The sequence below is a fragment of the Salvelinus sp. IW2-2015 genome, unplaced genomic scaffold, assembly GCF_002910315.2.
Source record: "Salvelinus sp. IW2-2015 unplaced genomic scaffold, ASM291031v2 Un_scaffold2171, whole genome shotgun sequence".
NCBI classification, from domain to species: Eukaryota; Metazoa; Chordata; class Actinopteri; order Salmoniformes; family Salmonidae; genus Salvelinus; species Salvelinus sp. IW2-2015.
In genome coordinates, this window is record NW_019943502.1 from 1 (window position 1) to 27,060 (window position 27,060).

A 27,060-nucleotide genomic window follows, 5' to 3' on the forward strand; every position below is an offset into this window, starting at 1 on the left:
TCCTCCTCCGTTTTGTTGTGTTGAGGAGATTTATACAAATGAAAACAAAGATCTTGTGAATACAGCCAATATTTCCGAATTTTTTTAAGTGTTTACAGCGAAAAACACCAATAATAGGATCTATATTAGCTTACTACAATAGCAACACACAACAGCATTGATTCAAAGGCAAACGTAGCGCATAGCTAATAAACCAGCAAAAAAGATATTAATTATTTCACTAACCTTCATAAACTTATCAGATGACATCTCTAACATCAATACACAAGTACATATATGGTTTTTCGAAAATGTGCAATTTAGAGCTGATACAGTGGTTATACATTGTGCTAACGCTAGCATTATTTTTTCCAGATGTCCGGGTTGTGTTTACGACACTCAACCTATTCGACCAAATAACAATATCATTTAATCTTGGTACTAAAAAAAATACATGTGTTTAGGAAATGATAATACACTAGTCTTATGCCAATCGCGGGGTGTTAGAATTCGTAAAAATACTTCATTACGACATAAGGCTTACTCTATGGCGAGAGAGTGGCCAAAACCTGGAAGCAAAACTGAATAGTACACAGTTCGACAGAGATTATGAAATCGCATCATAAGGGCCTACTTTTTATCGAGCCTATCCATCAGAATGTTGTCAGGTCCTTTTGGTCCAGAACATTGTTGTTTGTTTCTAGAACGTCCTTTTTTTCCCTCTTGAATTAGCAAACACACTGGCCAAGTGGGCGAAAGCTCTCATTCCTAACAAAGCTCACACAACGCAACACCGCCCTAACGTCCCGAATAAATTTCAATAATCTAATAAAACTATTATTGAAAAAAACATACTTTCGATATATTGTAACATGTAGGCCAAATTTAAAATCTAAAGCCGGAGATGTGATTCGGCTATTAAAGACGGCTTTCCAGAAGGCGATTCCAGGTTCATCTTCGCGCTTTCGAAAAAAAACAGGAAATGGCGGAGCACGTCATTCCAAGAGATGTATTCCACCTCAGAACAAGATAATCAACTAATAATCAATCATTCATTTCTTCTCTCACTTCCTCTTGACACTATAGTGGAAGTGTAATGACGTCATTTTATACTATACCATATCAAGCCCAATTTATAGGCAGGGCCCGAGAACAGAGCTCGTTTTCAGAGTTTTCCTGATCAGGAAGTTTGCTGCCAAAATTGAGTTCTGTTCTTACTCACAGATATATTCAAACGGTTTAGAAAACTAAGAGTGTTTTCTATCCAATATAATAATTAATATGCATATTGTCGAGGCAAGAATTGAGTACGAGGCTGTTTAAATGGGCACCGTTATCCATTCTAACTCAAGACTTGCCCCTGCAACCATAAAAGGTTAACATTGCTGCTAAACCTGGATTTCTTTTAGCTAATATGCAGGTTTAAAAAGATATACTTGTGTATTGATTTTAATAAAGCATTGATGTTTATGGTTAAGTACACATTGAGCAATGACAGTCATATCGATTGTTTTTTATCAGATAAGTTTAATGCTAGCTAGCAACTTACCTTAGCTTACTGCATTCGCGGCACAGGGCAGCTCCTCGTGGAAGTGCATGTAATCAAGCAGATTGATCCCCCGAGCTGACAAGGTTAAAAATCTGCCTTCTGCCCCCTAAACGAGGCATGAGGCGTCATGAAAAATGTGTTCTTAAGCTGACCTAAATACTTAAATTAAATAAAAAGTAAAAAAATAAAAAAAAAGGCAAAATTGGGCCCCAAAATACCGGATTTTTTTTTTTCCCGGGGGATTGTTATGAAAACTTGAAATCGGCCAATTCCGATTAATCGGCGACCTCTAATTGTAATGTTGTAAAATTGTTTAAAACGCTTAATTTTTGGCTGGACCCCAGAAAGAGTAAGCTGCTGCTTTAGCAGGAAACTAATGGGGATTCCATAATAAATACAATACAAATACTTGTTGACAACTAACAGGAATACTGACCTCAGGTCTCCAGTTGTACAGTGGCGATTTCCCCAGTCCAGCAGAGAGCAGCTTCACTCGCGAATCTTCCAGGTTCATTGTACTCAGATCCAGCTCTCTCAGGCATTGGGTGAGGGGTTTGAACTGAGACTGGCCAACACTTTACAGGATGTGTCTGTGAGTTACAGCCATGTGAGTCTGCCAAAACAGAAGAAATACAGAGAAGGTTGTATTAAAAATGTTACGCTTAGCGTTCCCCTGTTACACATTAACCTGTGCACAAATAAATGTGTTGGGTTTGATCCTCAGAGCGAGACCAGAGAAGCACAGCCTCCTCTGGACTAGACAGCCTGACAGCCTGCAAAGAGTCAAATCATATTAAAATCACACTGATATTCTTTTGGTGGTGAAAAATAGTGCAGTATATTTTTTCTAACATATTCAGATACATCAGTGTCCTGAAACCTGCCATATCTATTCATAAATAATGTATCATTATTAGAAATGACAAAGTTATCAAAGTGTTTCTTGAGAGAGAAAAAGTATAGTACAAATATTTGAGATAGACTGACCAGACCAGTTTAAAAAAGCAGTATCAGTCAAAAGACAGACAGTGAGGTATCAGATTTAGATTGTATGAGTATACAGTCCACACCATATCTATTTTACAGTGAAGCTAACATTTTAAATTTGCTCTATACTCCAACATTTTTGATTTCAGATCAAATGTTTCATATGAGGTGACAGTATATAATGTCACCTTTTATTTGAGGATATTTTAAATACATATCTGTTTCACCAATTTAGAAAATGAAAAGCACTTTATGTATCTAGTCCCCCTATTTGAAGAAGCATAATATTCTGATCAATTTACTATAGTGTATTAAAGGAGTCAAAAGTATAGGTTTGCCTAAATTCCTTGAACGCAGTGACACATCAACTTGATGACTCAAACTTGTTTGTCTGGGGTTTTGGTTATGTTTCTTGACCAATATCTATGGACAAGTTACAGCAAATCAAATTTTATTTTCCCGTACACATGGTTAGCAGATTTAATGCGAGTGTAGCGAAATGGCTGTGCTTCTAGTTCCGACAATGCAGTAATAACCAAGCAAGTAATCTACCCAACATTCCACCAACTACTACCTTATACACACAAGTGTAAAGGATAAGAAACTGCACATAAGATATATGAATGAGTGATGGAACAGAACGGGCATAGCAAGAATTGCAGTAGATGGTATAGAAGTACAGTATATAAACATAGGAGATGAGTAATGTAGGGGTATGTAAAACATAAAGTGGCATAGTTTAAAGTGCTAGTATACATGTATAATAAAGATGGCAAGATGCAGTAGATGATATAGAGTACAGTATTACATAGATATGATAAGTAGGGTATGTAAACATTATTATTAAAGTGGGCATTTCTTAAAGTGCGCTAGTGGTACATTTTTACATTTAATTCCATCAATTTCCCATTAAAGGGCTGACGGAAGTTGAGTCAGTATGTTGGCACGGCCCGCTAAATGTTAGGTGGTGGCTGTTTAACCATCTGAATGGCCTGTGTAGAACTGTTTTTCAGTCTTCTCTCCCTGCTTTTGATGCACCTGTACTACCTCGCCTTCTGATGATAGCCGGTACATGCGGAACAGGCAGTGGCTTGGGTGGTGTGTTTGTCCTGATGATCTTTATGGCCTTCCTGTGACATCGGGTTGTAGGTGTCCTGGAGGGCAGGTAGTGCCCCCGGTGAATGCGTGTGCAGACCTCACTACCCTCTGGAAGCCTTACGGTTGTGGCGAGCACTTGCCGACCAGGCGGTGATACACCGACAGGATGCTCTCGATTGTGCATCTGGAGAGTTTGTGAGGTCTTTTGGTGACAAAGCCGAATTTCTTCAGCCTCCTGCAGTTGAAGAGCGCTGCTGCGCCTTCGTCACAACGCTGTTGTGTGGAAAAAAGTGACCAATTCAGGTTTGTCGGGAATGTGTACACGAGGAACTAAAAATTTCCACCTTCACCACTACTGTCCCATCGAGTGGATAGGGGGTGCTCCCTCTCGCTTTCCTGAGTCCACAATCATCTCCTTTTGTTCGTTGATGGTTGAGTGAGAGGTATGTTTTTCCTGATACCACCACTCCTAGGGCCCGCACCTCCTCCCGGGTAAGGCCGTCTCGTCGTATATTGGTAAATCAAAGCCTACCACTGTAGCTGTCATCCGCCAAACTTGATGATGAGTTGGAAGGCGTGCATGCCACGCAGTCGTGGCGTTAGAACAGGGAGTACAGGAGATGGCTCAGAACGCACCCTTGTGGGCCCATGGTGTGAGGATCAGCGGTTGGAGATGTGTTACCTACCCTCACCACCGGGGGCGCCCGTCAGGAAGTCCAGGACCCAGTGCACAGGGCGGGGTCGAGACCCAGGATCTCGAGCTGGGATGACGAGTTGGAGCGGTACTATGGTGTTAAATGCTGAAAGCTGTAGTCGATGAACAGCAATTCACATAGGTATTCCTCTTGCCAGATGGTTAGGGCAGTGTTGCAGTGTGGTGCGATTGCGTCGTCTGTGACCTTATTGGGTCGCGTAAGCAAAATTGGAGGTGGTCTAGGTGTCCGTAGGGTGGAGTGATATGCCTGACTAGTCTCTCAAAGCACTTCATATGACGGATGGTTTGAGTGCTACGGGCGGTATTCGTTTGCCTCAAGTTACCTTGAGCTTTCTTCGGGAACAGAACAATGGTAGCCCTCTTGAAGCATGGGAACAGCAGACTGGGATAAGGCATTATTACTTTCATTGGTTTTAGTATCATTTGTTTTTACATTGCTCTTCTGAAATTGTATGTTGGTTAAATGTCCGTAAACCACAACCAGCGCAGCTGGTCTGCGCATGCTTTGAGGACCGGCTGCGGAATTGCCGTTCTGGGCCTCAGCCTTGCCGAGGGTTAACACGTTTAAATGTTTTACTCACCTCGCGCAGGTGAAGGCAAGCCCGCAGGTTTTGGTAGCGGGCCGATTCAGTGTATTGTCCTCAAAGCGAGCAAAAAAGTTATTTACCTGTCTGGAGCAAGACATCCTGGTCCCGCGACGGGCTGGTTTCTTTTAATCCGTGATTGACTGTAGACCCTGCCACAACCTCTGTGTCTGAGCGTTTGAATCGACTCTATTTTTGTCTCTACTCGACTTAGCTTGTTGATTGCCTTGCGGAGAGAATAGCTAACTTGTTTATTCGGTCATGTTCCGCACCTTTGCCTGGTTAAAAGCAGTGTCCGCTTTCAGTTTCACGCGAATGCGCCGTCAATCCACGGTTCTGGTTTGGGGAATGTTTTAATCTGCTGTGGTACGACACGTCAATGCACTTCTAATAACTCGCTCACCGAATCAGCAATATTCGTCAATGTTGTTGTTGGACGCAATGCTTGAACATATTCCAATCCGCGTTGGATCGAAGCAGTCGTGAAGCGTGAATAGATTGGTCGGAACCAGCGTGAACCCAGACCTGAAGAGCGAGCTTGTTGTTTTAGTCTGTTTGTAGGCTGGAAGCAACAAATTGAGTCGTGGTCAGCTTTTCCGAAAGGAGGCGGGGAGGGGGCCGTTAAAATATGCTCGCGGAAGTTAGTATAACAATGATCCAAGGTTTACCAGGCCCTGGTAGCACAAATCGATATTGCTGATAGAATGCTAGGAGTTTTGTTTTCAGATTAGCCTTGTTTAAAAATCCCGCACTACGATGAAAATGCAGCCTCAGGGTGTGCGTTTCCGTTTACAAAGATTCAGATAAAGTTCGTTCAGCATCGATGTCTGCTGTGAGGGGGAAGTATATACGGCAATATAATCGGAAGAGAATTCCCTTGGTAGATAATGCGCTCGACATTGATGTGAAGGAATTTCTAATCAGAGAACAGACATTGACTGTTGAGTTCCTGTATGTTGTTATGATCACACCACGTCTCGTTAATCACTTAAGGGCATACACCCCCGCCCCTCTTCTTTACCAGAAAAATGATGTTCTGTCGCGCGATGCGTGAAGAAACCCAGCTGGGCTGCACCGAACTCCGTTAGCATCTCTTGAGTTAGCCATGTTTCCGTGAAGCAGAGAACGTTACAATCTCTTGATGTATCTCTCTGGAATGTTGCCCGTTGCCGGATTTCATCAACATTATGTCAAGAAAACTGGACATTGGCGAGTAGTATGCTAGGGAGTGGAGCGCCGATGTGCCCGTCTCCCGAAGCCTGACCAGTGAGAGCCGGCTACGTTCCCTTTTTACGGCGCCGCATAAGGTCGCCGGCTGGTATCAGATCCATTGTATTGGGGTGGGAAGGCAAAACACTGGATCCGTTTTCGGGAAAGTCATATTCCTGTTGGAACGATGGTGAGTGACGTTGCTCTTATAATTTCAGTAGTTACCTCCCGACTGTATGTTAATAAACTAAATACCTGACGAGTACCAATGTAAGGAAAACACATAAAAAAACATTAAATACTGGCCATATTTTCCAAGGAACCGAGCGATGGCAGGCCATCTCGGTCGGCCGCCGAAGTAGATGCCATATTGCTTGAAAGCCCTGATGATGATCCGTTGATGCCTTGAAGCCTGATGATGCCATGATTGAGAAAGCATCATGAATAATAATGAGTGAGAGAATTAGAGGCTACAACAACAATGCTAACCTCTCACCATTACCAATAACAGGACTAACACAAAACATGCTAACCTCTCACCATGTACCAATAACAGAGATACAACAAAACAGCTAACCTCTCACCATTACCAATAACAGAGATACAACAAAACAGCTAAACCTCTCACCATTAACAAAAACAGAGGTACAAACAAAACATGCTAACCTCTCACCATTACCAATAACAGAGGCTACAACAAAACATGCTAACCTCTCACCATTACCAATAAACAGAAGGCTACAACAAAACATGCTAAACTCTCCACCATTACCAATAACAGAGTACAACAAAACATGCAACCTCTCACCATTACCAATAACAGAGACTACAACAAACATGCTAACCTCTCACCATTAACAATAACAGAGGTTACAACAAAACATGCTAACCTCTCACCATTACCAATAACAGAGGCTACAACAAAACATGCTAACCCTCTCACCATTACAATAACAGAGCTACAACAAAACATGCTAACTCTCACCATTACCAATAACAGAGACTACAACAAAAACTAACCCTCCACATTACCAACAGAGGCTACACAAACATGCTAACCTCTTCACCATACCAATAACAGAGCTACACAAAAACATGCTAACCTCTCACCATTACAATAACAGAGACTACAACAAAACATGCTAACCTCTCACCATTAACAATAACAGAGGTTACAACAAAACATGCTAACCTCTCACCATTACCAATAAACAGAGGCTACAACAAAAACATGCTAACCTCTCACCATTACAATAACAGAGTACAACAAAACATGCTAACATCTCACCATTACCAATAACAGGCTACAACAAACATGCTAACCTCTCACCATTACCAATAACAGAGACTACAACAAAACATGCTAACCTCTCACCATTACCAATAACAGAGGCTACAACAAAACATGCTAACCTCTCACCATTACCAATAACGAGACTACAACAAAAACATCATAACCTCTCACCATACCAATAACAGAGACTACAACAAAACATCTACCCTCTCACCATTACCAATAAACAGAGGCTACAAACAAAACATGCTAACCTCTCACATTACCAATAACAGAGGCTACAACAAAACATGACTAAACCTCTCACCATTACCAATAACATGACTAAACAAAACATGCTAACCTCTCACCATTACCAATAAAAACAGGAACTACAACAAAAACATACTAACTCTCACACATTACAATAACAGAGGCTACAACAAAAACATGCTAACCTCTCACCATTACCAATAACAGAGGCTACAACAAAACATGCTAACCTCTCACAGATTACCAATAAACAGAGCTACAACAAAACATGCTAACCTCTCACCATTACCAATAACAGAGGCTACAACAAAACATACTAACCTCTCACCATTAACCTCAAATAGAAGGTGACATTCTGTACTGTAACCTAATATGAAACATTCAACCTCAAATCCAAAATGCTGGAGCATAGCACCAAATGTAAAACTGTAAGCTTCACTGTCCAAACACTTATGGTGTGGACTATGTGTGTCTGGTAAACACATGTGGATCTGGTGAAAAGTGATCACTTGTTGACCAACTACAGGAATACTGACCTCAGAGTCTCCAGTTTACAGTGGGGATTCCCCAGTCCAGCAGAGAGCAGCTTCACTCCTGAATCCTTCAGGTCATTGTTACTCAGGTCCAGCTCTCTCAGGTGTGAGGGGTTTGACTGCAGAGCTGAGACCAGAGAAGCACAGCCTTCCTCTGTGACTCCACATCCTGACAGCCTGACAAAGAGATCATCATGACTTCACAAACACACTGTTAATTTAACACCAGTAGTGTAGATGGACAACGGCAGATGCATTTGGTTTATTCTCTCAAACATATAGATTCATCTTCCTGACCTTAGTATTCTTTGTTTTCTTTATTATTTTGGATAGTCAGGGTGTGACATGGGTGATTATATGTTTTGTTCAGTCTAGGTGTTATGTATGTTTATGGTTGCCTAGATTGGTTCTCAATTAGAGGCAGCTGTTTATCGTTGTCTCTGATTGGGAACCATATTTAGGCAGCCATATTCCTTGAGTATTTCGCGGGTGATTGTCTATGTCTATATTTAGTTGCTTGTGTCAGCACTATGATTATATAGCTTCACRTTGGTTTTGTTGTTTTTGTAAAGTTCATTCCGTGTTCTTTCTTTATTAAAAGAAGATGCATTCAAATCACGCTGCGCTTTGGTCTCATCGCTATAACGACCGTGTGTGTGTGTGTGTGTGTCCAGTGTGTGTGTGTTTGTTTGTCCAACGTGTGTGTGTGTGTCTGTGTGTGTGTCTATTGTGTGTGTCCAGTCAGTGTTTGAGAGGACACACACACATACACTGGACACACACACACTGGACACACACACTGGACACACTGCACACACTGGACACACTGCACACACACACAGTCAGGATATAACTTTGTCCAAGTGGTGGTAAGAATGTTTGTCTTAACTAGCCTGATAAGTCAAACATGTCTGATATGAACATTGACATAAACCCTCTACAAACTTGAGTTTCTCCAGTCTGCAGTGTGGATCCTCCAGTTCAGCAGAGAGCAGTCTGACTCCTGAGTCTCCTGGGTGATTGTAGCTCAGATCCAGCTCTCTCAGGTGTGAGGGGTTTGACCTCAGAGCTGAGACCAGATAATCACAACCTTCCTCTGTGACTAGACAGCCTGACAGCCTGCAAAGAGTCRAATCATATTAAAATCACACTGATATTCTTTGGTGGTGAAAATAGTGACAGTATATTTTTTCAACATTTTCAGATACATCAGCGTCCTGAAACCTACCATATCTATTCATATAATAATGTATCATTATTAGAAATGACAAATTATCAAAGTATTGCTTGTAGAGAGAAAAATGTATAGTACAAATATTTGAGTAGACTGACCAGACCAGTTAAAAAGCAGTATCAGTCAAAAGACAGACAGTGAGGTATCAGATTTAGATTGTATTGAGTATACAGTCCACACCATATCTATTTTGACAGTGAAGCTAACATTTTAAATGTGTCTCTATCAACATTTCAGATCAAATGTTTTATATGAGGTGACAGTATATATGTGACCTTTTATTTGAGGGTATTTTAATACATATCTGTTTCACCATTTAGAAATGAAAGCACTTTATGTATCTAGTCCCCCCATACTTTGATAATTTGAAGTCGTAAATATTCTGATCAATTTACTTATAGTGTATTAAAGTAGTCAAAAGTGTAGTATTTGGTTCCAAACTCATTGGTTGCATTTGCAGTTTGTTTTGGTTGTGTTTTGGGTTGTGTTTTGCCCAATAGTAACTGAACTGTGGATGATGACTGGAGTTAATTTTCTGTCTAGGGAGTAGATAACACGTTTCTAAACAATACTAAATTATCCTGATTATGCCTTGATTAATACAAATCATAAATAAATAATGAATAATAACACTAAGAGTTGGTTTGAACAGATCTGAATCAGGAAACTAAGAGTTGGTTTAAACAGATCTGAATCAGGAAACTAAGAGTTGGTTTTACAGATCTGAATCAGGAAACTAAGAGTTGGTTTAAACAGATCTGAATCAGGAAACTAAGAGTTGGTTTAAACAGATCTGAATCAGGAAACTAAGAGTTGGTTTAAACAGATCTGAATCGGAAACTAAGAGTTGGTAAACAGATTCTGAAAGGAAACTAAGAGTTGGTTTAAACAGATCTGAATCAGGAAACTAAGAGTTGGTTTAAACAGATCTGAATCAGGATACTAAGAGTTGGTTTAAACAGATCTGAATCAGGACACTAAGAGTTGGTTTGAACAGATCTGAATCTGGAAACTAAGAGTTGGTTCAAACAGATCTGAATCAGGACACTAAGAGTTGGATTAAACAGATCTGAATCTGTTTAAAGATAGAACTGCCAAATGGGGTGGAGTTGCAATCTACTGTAGAGACAGCCTGCAGAGTTCTGTCCTACTATCCAGGTCTGTACCCAAATAATTCGAGCTTCTACTTTTAAAAATTCACCTTTCCAGGAACAAGTCTCTCACCGTCGCCGCTTGCTATAGACCACCCTCTGCCCCCAGCTGTGCCCTGGACACCATATGTGAACTGATTGCCCCCCATATATCTTCAGATCTAGTGCTGCTAGGTGACCTACAGTGGGACATGCTTAACACCCCGGCCATCCTACAATATAAGCTTGATCCCCTCAATCTCTCACAAATTGTCAATGAACCCACCAGGTACAACCCCAAATCCGTAAACACGGGCACCCTCAACGATATCATCCTTACCAACTTGGCCTCCAAATACACCTCTGCTGTTTTCAACCAAGATCTCAAGATCTCAGCGATGCCTCATTGCCTGCATCCGTAACAGGTCTGCGGTCAAACGACCACCCCTCATCACTATCAAACGCTCCCTAAAACACTTCAGCGAGCAGGCCTTCCTAGTCGACCTGGCCCGGGTATCCTGGAAGGATATTGACCTCATCCCGTCAGTAGAGGACGCCTGGTCATTCTTTAAAAGTGCCTTCCTCACCATCTTAAATAAACATGCCCCTTTCAAAAAATGTTAAACCAGGAACAGATATAGCCCTTGGTTCACTCCAGACCTGACTGCCCTTGACCAGCACAAAAACATCCTGTGGCGTGAATTAGCATCAAATAGCCCCCGTGATATGCAACTTTTCAAGGAAGTCAGGAACAAATATACACAGGCAGTTAGGAAAGCTAAGGCTAGCTTTATCAAGCAGAAATTTGCATCCTGTGGCACAAACTCAAAAAAGTTCTGGGACACTGTAAAGTCCATGGAGAATAAGAGCACCTCCTCCCAGCTGCCCACTGCACTGAGGCTAGGAAACACTGCCACCACCGATAAATCCACTATAATTGAGAATTTCAACAATCATTTTTCTATGGCTGGCAATGCTTTCCACCTGGCTAACCCTACCCCGGTCAACAGCCCTGCCCTCCCCACAGCAACTCGCCCAAGCCTCCCCTATTTCTCCTTCACCCAAATCCAGATACCTGATGTTCTTAAAGAACTGCAAAACCTGGACCCCTACAAATCAGCCGGGCTAGACAATCTGGACGCCTCTCTTTCTAAAATTATCTGCTGAAATTGTTGCAAACCACAACCTCTCTTTCGTATCGTCTGAGATTCCCAAAGATTGGAAAGCTGCCGCAGTCATCCCCGTCTTCAAAGGGGGAGACACTTAGAACCCAAATTGCTACAGACCTATTAATATCCTGCCCTGCCTCTCTAAGGTCTTCGAAAGCCAAGTTAATAAACAGATTACCGACCCATTCTGAACTCACCGTACCTTTTCCGCTATGCAATCTGGTTTCAGAGCTGGTCATGGGTGCACCTCAGCCACGCTCAAGGTCCTAAACGATATCATAACCGCCATCATAAGAGACATTACTGTGCAGCCGTATTCATCGACCTGGCCAAGCCTTCGACTCTGTCAATCACCACATTCTTATTGGCAGACTCAACAGCCTTGGTTTTTCAAATGATTGCCTCGCCTGGTTCACCAACTACTTCTCTGATAGTTCAGTGTGTAAATCGGAGGCCTGTTGTCCGGACCTCTTGCAGTCTCTATGGGTGCCACAGGTTCAATTCTCGGGCCGACTCTCTTCTCTGTATACACAATGATGTCGCTCTCGCTGCTGGTGATTCTCTGATCCACCTCTACGCAGACGACACCATTCTGTATACTTCTGGCCAACTGATTACTGCCCGCACCCGCCCCGACCGTCCAGCATCACTACTCTGGACGGCTCTGACTTAGAATATGTGGACAACTACAAATACCTAGGTTGGTTAGACTTGAACTCTCCTTCCAGACTCAATTAAACATCTCCAATCCAAAATTAAATCTAGAATCGGCTCCTATTTCGCAACAAAGCATCCTTCACTCATGCAGCCAAAATACCCTCGTAAAACTGACCATTCTTCCGATCCTCGACTTCGGCGATGTCATCTATAAAATAGCCTCCAACACTTTACTCAACAAATTGGATGCAGTTTATCACAGTGCCATCCGTTTTGTCACCAAAGCCCCATATATTACCCACCACTGCACCTGTACGCTCTCGTTGGCTGCCATCGCTTCATACTCGTCGCCAAACCATCTGGCTCCAGGTCATCTACAAGTCTCTGCTAGGTAAAGCCCCCCTTATCTCAGCTCACTGGTCACCATAGCAGCACCCACCTGTAGACACGCTCCAGCAGGTATTTTCATTGGTCACCCCCAAAGCCAATCCTCATTTGGCCGCCTCTCCTTCCAGTTCTCTGCTGCCAATGACTGGAACAAACTGCAAAAATCTCTGAAGCTGGAGACTCTTATCTCCCTCACTAGCTTTAAGCACCAGCTGTCAGAGAGCTCACAGATCACTGCACCTGTACATAGCCCATCTGTAAAAGCCCATCTATCTACCTACTATCCCATACTGTATTTATTTATTTATCTTGCTCCTTTGCACCCCAGTATCTTACTTGCACATTCATCTTCGACATCTACCATCCAGTGTTTAATTGCTATAATGTAATTACTTCGCCACCATGGCCTATTTATTGCCTTACTCCCTATCTTACCTCATTTGCACTCACTGTAATATAGACTTTTGTTTTCTTTTGTTCTACTGTATTATTGACTATGTTTTGTTTATTCCATGTGTAACTCTGTGTGTTGTATGTGTCGAATTGCTATGCTTTATCTTGGCCAGGTCGCAGTTGCAAATGAGAATTTGTTCTCAACTAGCTACTCGGTTAAATAAAGGTGAAAATAAAAATAAAAAAATATGAGTGAGAAAGTTAGAGGCACAACAAAACATGCTAACCTCTCACCATATACAATAACAGAGGTACAACAAAACATCTAACCTTCACCATTACCATAACAGAGGTACAACAAAACATGCTAACCTCTCACCATTACCAATAACAGAGTACAACAAAAAATCTAACTCTCACCATTACCAATACAGATACAACAAAAAATCTAACTCTCACCATTACCAATACAAGAGGCTACAACAAAACATGCTAACCTCTCACCATTACCAAAACAGAGGTACAACAAAAACATCTAACCTCTCACATTACCAATACAGAGACTACAACAAAACATGCTAACCTCTCACCATTACCAATAACAGAGCTACAACAAAACATGCTAACCTCTCACCATTACCAATAACAGAGACTAACAAAACATGCTAACCTCTCACCATTACCAATAACAGAGCTACAACAAAACATGCTACCTCTCACCATTACCAATAACAGACAACAACAAAACATGCTAACCTCTCACCATTACCAAAAACAGAGGCTACAACAAACATGCTAACCTCTCACATTACCAATAACAGAGATACAACAAAACATGCTAACCTCTCACCATTACCAATAACAGAGGCTACAACAAAACATGTAACCTCTCACCATTACCAATAACAGACGTACAAACAAAACATGTACCTCTCACCATTACCAATAACAGAGGCTACAACAAAACATGTAACCTCTCACCATACCAATAACACAAGGCTCAACAAAACATGCTAACCTCTCACCATTACCAATAACAGAGGCTACAACAAACATGCTAACCTCTCACATTACCAATAAACAGATACAACAAAACATGCTAACCTCTCAACACACCAATAACAGAGGCTACAACAAAACATGCTAACCTCTCACCATTACCATAACAGAGGCTACAACAAACATTCTAACCTCTCACCATTACCAATAACAGAGGCTACAACAAAACATCTAACCTCTCACACATTACCAATAACAGAGGCTACAAAAAAACATGCTACCTCTCACCATTACCCATAACAGAGACTACAACAAAACATGCTAACCTCTCACATTACCAATAACAGAGGCTACAACAAAACATGCTAACCTCTCACCATTACCAATAACAAAGGCTACAACACAAAACATGCTAACCTCTCACCATTACCAATAACAGAGGCTACAACAAACATCTAACCTCTCACATTACCAATAACAGAGGCTACAACAAAACATGCTAACTCTCACCATTACCAATAACAGAGATACAACAAAACATGCTAACCTCTCACCATTACCAATAACAGAGTACAACAAAACATGCTAACCTCTCACCATTACCAATAACAGAGGCTACAACAAAACATCTAACCTCTCACCATTACCAATAACAGAGGCTACAACAAAAACATGCTAACCTCTCACCATTACCAATAACAGAACTACAACAAAACATGCTAACCTCTCCACATTACCAAAACAGAGGCACCACAAACATGCTTAATCTCAAACATTACCAATAACAGAGGCTACAACAAAACATGCTAACCTCTCAACATTACCAATAACAGAGGCTACAACAAAACATACTAACCTCTCACCATTACCAATAACAAAGGCTACAACAAAACATACTAACCTCTCACCATTACCAATAACAGAGACTACAACAAAACATGCTTACCTCTCACCATTACCAATAACAGAGACAACAACAAAACATGCTAACCTCTCAACATTACCAATAACAGAGTATACAACAAAACATGCTAACCTCTCAACAGCACCAATAACAGAGGCTACAACAAAACATGCTAACCTCTCAACATTACCAATAACAGAGGCTACAACAAAATATACTAACCTCTCACCATTACCAATAACAGAGGCTACAACAAAACATGCTAACCTCTCACTATTACCAATATATGTGAATATGTCCAAATAATGAAGACTTCTTCAAATGGGATTATTTGGGGTATTCATCCCCCTTGGTGTTGTTCCTATTTTGTTTCATTACAACATGTCATTTAAATTCATTTTATTTGGATTTCATGTAATGGACAGACACAAAATAGTCCAAATTGGTCAAGAGAAATAAAAAAATAAAAAACTTCATTAAAAACAGAAAAGTGGTGCGTGCATATGTATTCACCCCCTTTGCTATGAAGCCCCTAAATAAGATCTGGTGCAACCAATTACCTTCAGAAGTCACATAATTAGTTAAATAAAGTCCACCTGTGTGCAATCTAAGTGTCACATGATCTGTCACATGATCTCAGTATATATACACCTGTTCTGCAAGGCCCCAGAGCCTACAACTCCACTAAGCAAGGGACACCATCAAGCAAGCGGCACCATGAAGACCAAGGAGCTCTCCAAACAGGTCAGGGACAAAGTTGAGGAGAAGTACAGATCAGGGTTGGGTTATAAAAAAATATCTGAAACTTTGAAAATCCCACGGAGCACCATTAAAAATACATTGCTTTAAAGAAAAAAATAAGCAAACACGTTTGGCGTACGCCAAAAGGCATGTGGGAGACTCCCCAAACATATGGAAGAAGGTACTCTGGTCAGATGATACTAAAATTGAGCTTTATGACCATCAAGGGAAACGCTATATCTGGCGCAGACCCAACACCTCTCATCATCCCGAGAACACCATCCCCACAGTGAAGCATGGTGGTGGCAGCATCATGCTGYGGGGATGTTTTTCATCGGCAGGGACTGGGAAACTGGTCAGAATTGAAGGAATGATGGATGGCGCTAAATACAGGGAACTTCTTGAGGGAAACCTGTTTCAGTCTTCCAGTGATTTTGAGACTGCTAAAGCAACACTCGAGTGGTTTAAGGGGAAAAATGTAAATGTCTTGGAATGGTCAAGTCAAAGCATAGACCTCAATCCAATTGAGAATCTGTGGAATGACTTACAGATTGCTGTACACCAGTGGAACCCATCCAACTTGAAGGACCTGGAGCAGTTTTGCCTTGAAAAATTGTCAAACATCCCAGTGGCAAAATGTGCCAAGCTTATAGAGACAAACCACAAAAGACTTGCAGCTGTAATTGCTACAAAAGGTGGTTCTACAAAGTATTGACTTTGGGGGTGAATAGTTATGCACAAGTCCTCTGTTCTTATTATTTATCGGTTGTTTAACAAGAAAACATATTTAGCATCTTCAAAGTGGTAGGAATGTTGTGTACATCAACAGATACAAACCCCCAAAACATCTATTTTAATTACAGGTTGTAAGGCAATTTTTTGGGGGGAATGCCAAGGGGGTGAATACTTTTGCAAGCCACTGTACATATTAGAAGTGCTTTCATTTCTAAAAGGTAAAACATATATGAATCCTCTCAAATAAAAGGTGACATTCTGTACTGTCACAATATATGAAACATTATATCTCAAATCCAAAATGCTGGAGCATAGCACCAAATGTAAAACTGTAAGCTTCACTGTCCAAACACATATGGGTGGACTATGTGTGTCTGGTAAACACATGTGGATCTGGTGAACAGTTATCACTTGTTGACCAACTACAGAATACTGACCTCAGAGTCTCCAGTTTACAGTGGGGATTCCCCAGTCCAGCAGAGAACAGCTTCACTCCTGAATCCTTCAGGTCATTGTTACTCAGGACCAGCTCTCTCAGGTGTGAGGGGTTTGACTCCAGAGCTGAGACCAGAGAAGCACAGCCTTCCTCCTGTCACTCCACAGCCTGACAGCCTGACAAAGAGAGATCATCATGACACAAACACACTGTTAAATTAACACCAGTAGTGTAGAAGGAAAATGACAGATGCATTTAGTTAATTCTCCCAAACAAACATATAGATTCATCTTCTGCTCCTAGAACTGTACGGTCATTTGTATACTAATGTAAACATCAATGCATTTTTTCAATAGTTTTCAACATAAATATATATACGGATAAGTACATAATTCTCTAAACTGGATAATGCTTCCTGATGATTAGTTCTTATATGTCATTTTATTTACTCACAGAGCAGCTCTGGAGGCTTTGACCACTGGCAGCAGCCTCAGAAGACCTTCCTCTGATCTGGAGTATTTCTTCAGGTCAAACACATCCAGCTCCTTTTCTGAAGTCAGCAACACAAAGACCAGAGCTGACCACTGTGCAGTGACAGTTCGTCTTCTGAGATACTTCCTGATCTCAGGTATCTTTGGATCTCCTCCACTAGAGAATGGTCATTCAGTTCATTCAGACAGTGAACAGATTGATGCTCCTCTCTGGAGAGGATTCTCCCTGATCTTCTCCTTGATGTACTGACTGTTTCTCATGGCTCTGTGAGCTGCTTCTTGTCTTTGTCAGTAGGCCTCGTAAGTGCTTCTGATTGGACTCCAGTGAGAGGCCCAGAAGGAAGCGGAGGAAAAGGTCCAGGTTTCCTGTCTCACTTTGTAAGGCTTTATCCACAGCACTCTTGTAGAAAGTAACTTCAGGCTCTGTTTGTTTGCAGTTTGTCCATTAGATTCTCATTTGTTGATGAATGAGAGGAACACATATACAGCAGCCAGAAACTCCTGAATGCTCAGATGAACAAAGCAGACACCTTGTCCTGGTACAGCACACATTCCTCTTTAAAGAGCTGTGTGCACAACCTGAGTATACTGAGGCTTCATTGACATCACATGCCAGCCTCTTTCAGGTCTTCTTCATAGAAAATCAGATTGCCTTTCACAAGCTGTGAAAAGCCAGTTTTCCCAGTGACAGAATGCTCTCTTTATTCCAGTTGGACCTTCTCTTCCTTCCCAAGATACTTTTCATTCTTCTGTTTGTATAAACACCACAAGGTGTGTGTACATCTCAGTCCAGTCTTGGGCATCTCTTCTCTCATGTTTCAACATGTGTTCAAGGACTGTTGAGAAAATCCAACAGAAGACTGGAATGTGGCACATGATGTGAGAGCTCCTTGATGTTATGTGTGAGATGATTCTGCTGGCCAGGTCCTCATCCTGAATCTCTTCCTGAAGTACTCCTCCTTCTGGGTCATTGAACCCTCGTACCTCTGTTACCTGGTCAACACACACTGAAGGGATCTTATTGGCTGCTGCAGGTCGGGTAGTAATCCAGAGAGAGGCAGAGGAAGCAGATTTCCCTTGATGAGATTTGTCAGCAGAACATCCACGGAGGTTGACTCTGTGACGTGCCAACAGATCTTGTTTTCTTGAAGTCTAGGCAGTCGGCACTCATCCAGACCATCAAAGATGAACAGAACTACTGTACTTGTTGTAGATGGAGATTCCTGATTGTTTGGTTTCCATTGAGAAGTGATTGAGAAGCAATGAAAGTGTGTTTGTCCCTTTCATCAAATTCATCCCGAAAGGGAATGAGAAATACAAATTGGACATCCTGATTTGCTTTTCCTTCAGCCCAGTCCAGAATGAACTTTCGCACAGAGACTGTTTTCCAATGCCAGCGACTCCTTTGTCCACAGTTCTGATAGTTTGTCTTGTCCAGTTAAGTTTGAAGATGTCTTACATTTGATGCAGTCTCTGGTCTTGCTTGTTTCCTGGTTTTTGTCTCAATCTGTCTCAGCTCATGTTCATTATTGACCTCTCCTGTTCCACCCTCTTGTGATGTAGAGCTCTGTGTAGATCTTATTGAGAAGTGTTGGGTTTCCTTGTTTAGCGATCCCCTCAAATACACATTGAAACTTCTTCTTATATTAGATTTGAGTTCACGTTGGCAAATCACAGCAAGCTCATCTGAATCTAGAAATAACACAGAGGATATTAATATTACGTCTGTTAATGACAGTATCTGTAAGACGGTTATAACGTTTTACATTATAATCATTTATTATCTTAACTGACTGTATAAATGTGTAAATGTTTTCATAATGCATTACAGACTGTTGTGACTGATTCTATTATTATTGGTATTATTGATGGTATTATTAATGTTGTCTCTCTCTCTAAATTAATCACCACAACACATCCCTGCTGCTACTTGATGAGGTCACTAGGTGTTGTGTTAAGGTTAGAGGTCGACCGATTAATCGGAATGGCCGATTAATTAGGGCCAATTTCAAGTTTTCATAACAATCGGAAATCGGTATTTTTGGACACCGATTTTGCAGTTTTTTTTTTACACCTTTATTTAACTAGGCAAGTCAGCTAAGAACACATTCTTATTTTCAATGACGGCCTAGGAACAGTGGGTTAAATGCCTCGTTCAGGGGCAGAATGACAGATTTTCACCTTGTCAGCTCAAGGGATCCAATCTTGCAACCTTCAGGTTAACTAGTCCAACGCAATAACGATCTGCCTCTCTCTCATTGCACTCCACAAGGAGACTGCCTGTTACGCGAATGCAGTAAGCCAAGGTAAGTTGCTAGCTAGCATTAAACTTATCTTATAAAAAACAATCAATCAATCATAATCACTAGTTAACTACACATGGTTGATGGTATTACTAGATATTATCTAGCGTGTCCTGCGTTGCATATAATCTGACTGAGCATTCAAGCATACAAGTATCTAAGTATCTGACTGAGCGGTTGTAGGCAGAAGCAGGCGCGTAAACATTCATTCAAACAGCACTTTCGTGCGTTTTGCCAGCAGCTCTTCGTTGTGCGTCAAGCATTGCGCTGTTTATGACTTCAAGCCTATCAACTCCCGAGATGAGGCTGGTGTAACCGATGTGAAATGGCTAGCTAGTTAGCACGCGCTAATAGCGTTTCAAACGTCACTCGCTCTGAGACTTGGAGTGGTTGTTCCCCTTGCTCAGCATGGGTAACGCTGCTTCGAGGGTGGCTGTTGTCGTTGTGTTGCTGGTTCGAGCCCAGGGAGGAGTGAGGAGAAGGAAGGTAAGCTATACTGTTACCCTGGCAATACTAAAGTGCCTATAAGAACATCCAATAGTCAAAGGTTAATGAAATACAAATGGTATAGAGGGAAATAGTCCTATAATTCCTATAATAACTACAACCTAAAACTTCTTACCTGGGAATATTGAAGACTCATGTTAAAAGGAACCACCAGCTTTCATATGTTCTCATGTTCTGAGCAAGGAACTTAAAGTTAGCTTTCTTACATGGCACATATAGCACTTTTACTTTCTTCTCCAACACTTCGTTTTTGCATTATTTAAACCAAATTGAACATGTTTCATTATTTATTTGTGTAACGGTCGTCGTAATCCTCGGACGAGGAGGAGAGGCGAGAAGGATCAGACCAATATGCGGAGTGGTTTGTGTCCATGATTATTTATTAACAAAATAAACGGAACACTAACGAAACAAAAGAGAAACGAACCGACAAACAGTCCCGTGTGACACGAGATACAACCACCCACACCAAACAATGTGAAACAACCTACCTATATATGGTTCTCAATCAGAGGAAACGTCAAACACCTGCCTCTGATTGAGGTCAAGGTCAATTAACAATGACACTTAACATAGAACAAACAACACAGACTGCCCACCCAGCTCACGTCCTGACCCACTAAACACAACTATACAAAAGGAAAACAAGGTCAGGAACGTGACAATTTGAGGCTAAATTGATTTTATTGATGTATTATATTAAGTCAAAATAAGTGTTCATTCAGTATTGTTGTAATTGTCATTATTACAAGTAAATGTAAAAAAAATTGTATCGGCTTTTTTGGTCGTCCAATAATCGGTATCGGTATCTGCGTTGAAAAATCATAATCGGTCGACCTCTAGTTAAGGCTGCTACAATATCATTGAGTTACACAGCTACTTTAGCTGTACATTAGCTACAGCTTTTAAATGTTATAAAACAGCATTCAACATGAGGCAGACAGATCTTACATTTCTCCAGTGTGTCAGCAAGCTCCTTCTGGTTCATTTTCCTCAGGACGTGCAGTGTGATCTTCAGAGCCCCCTCTCTGGCACTGCTCTCCTGCTTCTCATCTTCAGCATCCACCACTTCCTTATCCTGCTTCTGACTCGCAAAGCCTTCTGGGAGTTCTGGACTAAGAATCCTCTTGAACATCTTCAGCTCGTTCTTCACAAATGTCATAATTTTCTCTTCAAGCAACTGAAATAAATCAAGTAAATAAGTTAAGCAAGAGACAAAATGCTTTCTCATTAACACATTAATGAATGATTGACAGATCAACTTTACTTGGTAAACAAAAACAAATGTACATAACAGGACCACATACACTGAATATGGAGGCCAGGTCTGTTTGATGACTCTGGGAAGACTGACCACTGAGAATCTCTGACTCTGATCTCTCCTGTTGGTTTCTTTGGACAAAACATGAGATTACATCTCCTCATCCAGGGAGTACACACACACACACACACACACACACACACACACACTACAACACACACACACACACACACACACACACACACACACACACACACACAACACACACACAGGGAGGAAATGTTGTGTTTGATTATTATTGTTTTAGGACTATGAAAATGGACACAATGATTAGCCTATGGATTATGAAAACAAAATAAATGGGAAAATGGGAGAGGAGAAATGACTAGAGACCGTGTTGTTTAACTCACTGACCATGACCCATGAGTTCTTCTTACCTTTGTTCAGTAGAAAAGTCTCCCTCTCTAAACTGTAAAGGTTGATTCATAGACTTGTCACTCTTCATGGGCACACAGCTGGGTACAGGGGAGGCTGGTCTCTCCTGCTTGATTGGACTTCAACACAACAGAGACAAACATTACATATCTCATCTACTCTGAGCTCAGATGGGAAACATAAGAACAGTTTCATTCCAAAAAGCTATATATCCATTTTCAGAAATGTTCGTAAATTTGCTTTTATTGTTTAAAGAAGTTATGTTTATGTTAAGTTATGGTTTTTTTGCTAAATGAGGAGATGGCACATGGGTACCTGCTTCTATAAACCAATGAGGAGAAGGCACGTGGGTACCTGCTTCTATAAACCAATGAGGAGATGGTACGTAGGTACCTGCTTCTATAAACCAATGAGGAGATGAAGCGCGAACTGCGTCACAAATAGAACTGACTTCTAAATGCTCGTTGGCGCGTGCGAGCAGTGTGTCATTTTTAATAACGAAATTAATTTAGCAACGCGAGCGTTGTAGTCAGCCTCGCTAAAAGGCTGGTGTCGTTACTCTGCCTTCTCCGGGGGCATGTTGAGGTATATTTACTAACCGGGAGGGTTGAATTATGTAATTTATTGGTGGGCTGGAAGACGCACTCTTGTCTTTTCTATTCCGAGGTTGTTTACTTGCAATATCAGATATTAAGATGGTTTTTATAATGAATGTATACTGAGGTTGAGGCTCTGACTAGTGATTATTTAGCCGGTGTTCAATACCTGCTATTGAGGCGCCCTGAAAATAATATTCAAAAGATTGGTCCTTGGACACAGAGGGGTTAAACACTAAAGTTACCGTCCATCTAGTGAAGAGAGGAGAACCGGACAGAGGTAGCCAGCATCCGTCAACGAGAGAATGATGTATTGTTAGCTAAGTTAACTAGGATGCTGCTGGTATAGTAGCTAGCTAGCTTACCTACCTAGCTGTACCGACTAGCTTGGTTTAGCTAGCTGGTCGTTCTGTACCTCGTCTCGATGAAAATGACGAATCCGGTGAACCACAAACAAGGATAGAGAGTGAAAAGGATCTGCTACACTCATACTGTCCCTGACCGTAAAGAAAAAAGCAAATTGAACACTGAACATTCGGTGTCTCAACACTGTAGTGAACTCCGTCGTTATTCCCAAGATCACCTCAGCCAACTCTGCGCGTACCGGACAATATGTTGGCGCCACACCGAACGGGGACACGGACAGATCTGTAGCGGGGACGCGGACGTTCTGTACGGGGACCGGCAGTTCTGTACGTGGACGCGGACAGTTCTGTACGTGGACGCGGACAGTTCTGTACGGGGACGCGGACATGCTTTTGTTTGGCAATGATTTATGTATAATAATTATGTATAACAAGCGATACCATGTATGTCTGCATAGCATTTGTCTTCATTTTGGCAGATTAACTCATGCTTTTTTCTGAAATTAACTCAGGTTTTCCATCGCAGCAGATAAGGAGTTGGACCTGTGGCCGAAAGTGGCGTTCAAATCCCTGGCCGGCGCTGGAAAAACGGGAGGAATTGATCTGACCACTGGAGGGCTGCTGGGTTCACATCCTCAAAACATCCTTTCGTTGATCAGAACTCAGAGGTTCTTCTCACTGAACCCAAAAATATATATAACTTTTAGTGGTTCCATATATTAAGGAAGTGATAGAAGCCTTTTTGGTTCTATAAGGAACCTTCTTTTCTAAGAGTGTATAATAAACACGTTTTTCTTTTGATTATTTAATTATCTACATCATGTTATTTCAAGTTGTCCTTTGGAGCAGCAACATCACATTGTTAAAATAATCCTAAATTGGGCTTGGCTATAAATTGGCAATTGAAGGCATCTAGGGCGTAATATGTGTTCGATGAATGAACATTGTTGCAACGTTGTAGGCAACATTATTGGCAAGGGACTTGATCTACTATGCCAAAGATATTTAGAGTTGTTAAACGGGTGTGAAGAGTGTGTTGATATAACGGTAATATTGTCAAAATCTGCTTGTAACAACGATCAGAATTGGTAAAAAAATATGCATTCCATTATATTAGGCAATAATTAGTAGACAAGTGGTCGTGTCTGTGAAAATTCTATCAAATGTCTTACATTGCAACGAGTACAGTCAGGGTGCCGGGAACCCCTGCAGTACCTCCACAGACCCCGGATTGAGAACCCTGCAGTACCTCCACAGACCCCGGATGAGAACCCCTGCAGTACCTCCACAGACCCGGATTGAGAACCCTGCAGTACCTCCACAGACCCCGGATTGAGAACCCCTGCCAGTACCTCCACAGCACCCCGGATTGAGAACCGCCTGATTTTAGCAGATTTCTTATCCAGAGTGAATTACAGTAAGTGCATTCATCTTAAGATAGCTATTTATTTTGGAAAAAACTTAATAAATTATTCATAAAATTGTCATCTACCTCTTAGCTTTGGTGTCATGTCCCCCAGAGAGACTCATTTTAGAGGCAGGGCCCCCTCCTCTCTCTCCAGAGAGACTCATTTAGAGCACGACCCTAAACAAGATCCAGCATGTTGGTTGTGGTTAACACAGTGAAACTAAACAGAGATCCAACATGTTGGTTGTATTAACACAGTGACAACTAAACAGAGATCAACATGTTGGTTGTGGTTAACACAGTGATAACTAAACAGAGATCCAGCATGTTGGTTGTGGTTAACACAGTGACAACTAAACAGAAATCCAACATGTTGGTTGTGGTTAACACAGTGACAACTAAACAGAGATCCAGCATGTTGGTTGTGGTTAACACAGTGACAACTAAACAGAGATCCAGCATGTTGGTTGTGGTTAACACAGTGACAACTAAACAGAGATCCAGCATGTTGGTTGTGGTTAACACAGTGACAACTAAACAGAGATCCAGCATGTTGGTTGTGGTTAACACAGTGACAACTAAACAGAGATCCAACATGTTGGTTGTGGTTAACACAGTGAAACCTAAACAGAGATCCAACATGTTGGTTGTGGTTAACACAGTGACACTAAACAGAGATCCAGCATGTTGGTTGTGGTTAACACAGTGACAACTAAACAGAGATCCAGCATGTTGGTTGTGGTTAACACAGTGACAACTAAACAGAGATCCAACATGTTGGTTGTGGGTTAACACAGTGACAACTAAACAGAGATCCAGCATGTTGGTTGTGGTTAACACAGTGACAACTAAACAGAGATCCCAACATGTTTGGTTGTGGTTAACACAGTGACAACTAAACAGATATCCAGCATGTTGGTTGTGGTTAACACGTGACAACTAAACAGAGATCCAACATGTTGGTTGTGGTTAACACAGTGACCCCTAAACAGAGATCCAGCATGTGGTTGTGGTTAACACAGTGACAACTAAAACAGAGATCCAACATGTTGGTTGTGGTTAACACAGTGACAACTAACCAGAGATCCAACATGTTGGTTGTGGTTAACACAGTGACAACTAAACAGAGATCCAGCATGTTGGTTGTGGTTAACACAGTGACAACTAAACAGAGATCCAGCATGTTGGTTGTGGTTAACACAGTGAAAACTAAACAGAGATCCAGCATGTTGTTTGGTTAACACAGTGCAACTAAACAGAGATCCAGCATGTTGGTTGTGGTTAACACAGTGACAACTAAACAGAGATCCAACATGTTGGTTGTGGTTAACACAGTGACAACTAAACAGAGATCCAGCATGTTGGTTGTGGTTAACACAGTGACAACTAAACAGAGATCCAACATGTTGGTTGTGGTTAACACAGTGACAACTAATTATTGAATGTCAATTGTTCTCTATTATTATTATCTCTTAGAAATAAAACATTTACTAACAGACATATCCAAACAGTCAGGTGATTTAATGCATCACATAACATGTAGTCGTGATTTATATTTTTCACCATAATCATAATAATAACAATATAATAATATATAAAATGTAATATTAATAATAATAATGTGTCACTTTCTCTTTAATAATGTCTCTCATTCTAGTGTGTTGCTTTGTTCACAGGTATGATATTATTCTGCTGTTACTGAATTCAGTTCATAATAACAATGTTAAGAAAAGTCTGTTCAGTGGTTTCATACCAAATTACACAGGAAGCAGGAGCTCATTGGAATTTAGAAACAACAAATGTTCTGATATTCTGAAAGATGATTTACATTTTTTACATAAAAATATACAAATTGGTAAACCACAATATAGGAATATATGAAAACATGTTTTCGAATGTGACTTGCCTACGCCAGTTAGCGCCATTTAGTTATGATTGAACTGTCCCACGTAGCTGTCCCAGGTGAAATGGACTGTTTAGATCTGAAGTGTTTTACTGTCATTCACCTATACTAAAATAACACCATACATTTAATTTCTCTACACATTTTACAATAATCCCTGGGAAAAGTCTTACCTTGTAGCCTGAATTCACAACCAGAACATGTCAAGTCAGTGAGATTTTCCTTTGTGTTGAGACAGAAACTTTGGGAACAGTTTATTCACCTCCCCAATGTCAAGAAACTTTGTGTAATTTCTGTTACTGATTAATTTAGGACTCCATCATTTCTGTTAAAGTTTAGTGGCACTGACCCATGTCAGCATCATCAGAAACCCAGTCTAACCTGTTTACCAGAAAAGCCTTAAGTTTCCAATAACATCGCTGTGTAGCTACTGCTTTCCTGCAGTCAGATTACCAGTGACCTCATGGTGGAATGTTATTCATATTGTATCATTATTACCTGGAGTCCTTTCCTGCAGTCAGATTACCTAGTGACCTCATGGTGGAATGTTATTCATATTGTATCATTATTACCTGGAGTCCTTTCCTGCAGTCAGATTACCTGGTGACCTCATGGTGGAATGTTATTCATATTGTATCATTATTACCTGGAGTCCTTTCCTGCAGTCAGATTACTAGTGACCTCATGGTGGAATGTTATTCATATTGTATCATTATTACCTGGAGTCCTTTCCTGCAGTCAGATTACTAGTGGCCTCATGGTGGAATGTTATTCATATTGTATCATTATTACCTGGAGTCCTTTTC

General features: G+C 41.1%; 1 pseudogene; it reads right to left on the bottom strand.

The window, feature by feature from the left end:
- Positions 1-7,949: 7,949 nt before the first annotated feature.
- The window catches only part of LOC112073160 (uncharacterized), a 57,162-nt pseudogene continuing 38,051 nt past the window's right edge, over positions 7,950-27,060 (bottom strand).